Source organism: Lynx canadensis, chromosome C1 (assembly GCF_007474595.2).
Source record: "Lynx canadensis isolate LIC74 chromosome C1, mLynCan4.pri.v2, whole genome shotgun sequence".
Taxonomy (NCBI): Eukaryota; Metazoa; Chordata; class Mammalia; order Carnivora; family Felidae; genus Lynx; species Lynx canadensis.
Window position 1 is genome coordinate 32,481,831 of NC_044310.1, and position 2,289 is coordinate 32,484,119.

Genomic DNA, 2,289 nt, shown 5'->3' on the forward strand with positions numbered 1-2,289 from the left:
GGATGATAGCTCATCCACATTGTGTTCCCATGCCTCAGCAGTATTTATTAGAAGAAGTCATAACATAAATTCTGCTTTCCTTATGAAGTTTTTCAAAGAATCTTATCCAGCCCCCTCCAGGCCACTGTTATTGAAGGCAGTTGTGCCTCGCACTTTGAGGGACCAGGACAACCTCCTTTAAAGGGTGTCTAAGCATTTTTTTTTCTTTTTTTACTTCTATTTGCATTTACTTTATGCATTTATTCCCAGGCCATAAGTGTTTGTTTCTCCAGCTTCTTCTGGGATCTCTTTTTCTTCTGCAACCTCCTCTCCCGGTTTGGGGACTAGCTGCTCTTTCCCAGTAAGGACCATCTCCGCGTGGCAGGAGAGCTCACGTGTGGGTTGAACCGACCACGAGCCCTGTAAGTTCTGCGCCGCAGCTTGGGGGCTTTTGTTCACCTGGATGTGCCCAATAACCAGAGAATCTACATCTAAACCCTTAAGTTCAGCATTCTTCTCTGCATGTTTAAGCATGTGCAGTAAACATTCAGCGCTCCTTTTGGGCCACCAACCCCGTGTCCAGCCCCACGGTTCGGCCTGGGCACACCCACACCTACCAACTCCACCACTGCAGTGACACGGAATGGCACACGCTGTGTCTACAAAGTGACATCTTTCAGATACTTGGTGGCTTTTTGGATATGAATACCCTCGATGGCCCTAGCAGTTTCACGTGTGTTCTTAAAGTGAACACAGGGGCACCCTGGTGGCTCAGTCAGTTAAGTGTCCAACTTCGGCTCAGCTCATGATCTCACGGTTTGTGAGTTTGAGCCCCACGTCGGGCTCTGTGCTGACCGCTCAGAGCCTGGAACCTGCTTCGGATTCTCTCTCTCTCTCTCTCTCTCTCTCTCTCTCTCTCTCTCTGCCCTTCCCCGGCTCACACTCTTTCTCTGTCTCTCAAAAATGAGTAAAAACATTAAAAAAAAAGTTAAAGTGGACACAGAGATTTGAACCTCTTGATTTGCATGATGGCGTAGGGTTTTCTGGGTCAAGGGAATAGCGAGCAAACCATTTTCAGAGACTGCCTCTCGCCACTTAGGGGAAGAGCTGTCCAAGCATCTTAAAGGCACGGCTGCCGCCAGTGCTCTTTATACATTATGAATGTTCACAAAGCAGAATAAGGACTGGGCAGTCTTCTGAGGGAGGGGCTGCTGTGCCATTTTGATTAAAGTGAAGATTGATGTCCCCAAGTCAGACCTTAATGAGGCCTTCAGTGCTCTCATAAAATTTCCACCTAAAATAAGCATTTTGGGGATGACTGGCCCAGCTCTTAACAACCCCTCCCCTTTTTCTTGGAACTGCCTCGGATCTCCCAGGGCAGGCTGCTGGCAGTCACATTTAGACTGTGGGACAGCACAGGATGGGACCGGGGAAGACCGCCTGTCCCTGGGACAATCAGATTCTCCCTGACTGGCACAGAGAACTCCAGCGAGCCAGTCTCTGCCTGGAGCTGAGACTCAGCAGCCATGTTCTCTACCACGAATGGAAGAGATAGAGAATGTTTGTCACCAGTGATGAAGACCGAAACCGAGGCGAGGGATGGAGGGAAAGAACGTCCGGAGTCTTCCACGGATCTTCCACAGGTGGTTCCGTTCCCACTCTGGAGTTCCATGAGACACCCCTAGAGTGTTTTGGCAAAGTTCCCCTTTCCAGGTTGGGCTCACTCAACTGGATTCTGTTCCTCACAACTAAGAGAGTGCCAAGAAGAGCAAGAGCGGAAGGTTCCAGGCGTCCCGCCTTAACTGGCCCAAAGAGCTGCTCACACAACCATCCTCGCTCTTTCTCTCCTGAGCAACTGAACAGGGAAGGGAGAAGAGGCAGAGACCGACAGGAGCCTGCTTGATATCTGAGCTTCACTGGATGTATCCCTGGAACCTCATCATGCTTCAGTTTTTCTCTCACCTGTGCAGCAAAGATGTTTGCTGAACCTTCTCCACTGAAGTGCTCTGAGGCTTAAGTAATAAATGTGTGCTCTGCAGGTTGAATTTCTCAGATTAAAACCAAAAACAAAATGGCACATGATACGCAGTAATACTTGGAAATCTACCATCCAGGGAAATATATTTTCTAGTGACATTTTCCCTGAGCACTTGGAATGCTCGGCTGTGTATTAGACCTAAATATAAACTACAAATCTTAGGCCTATCTGTGTGAACCCCTTGACCTACAATTTCCCCACTGGAGAAATCAAGATTTGACACTTGCCATAAATTCTGAATCACCCACGATAATATCGGCGGCGGGGGGTGG

The 2,289-nt window shown here is 48.6% G+C and overlaps 1 pseudogene; it reads right to left on the minus strand.

Moving 5' to 3' along the window:
• Positions 1-208: 208 nt before the first annotated feature.
• On the minus strand, positions 209-1,047 carry LOC115519702 (annotated as a pseudogene).
• Between the last annotated feature and the right edge of the window lie 1,242 nt (positions 1,048-2,289).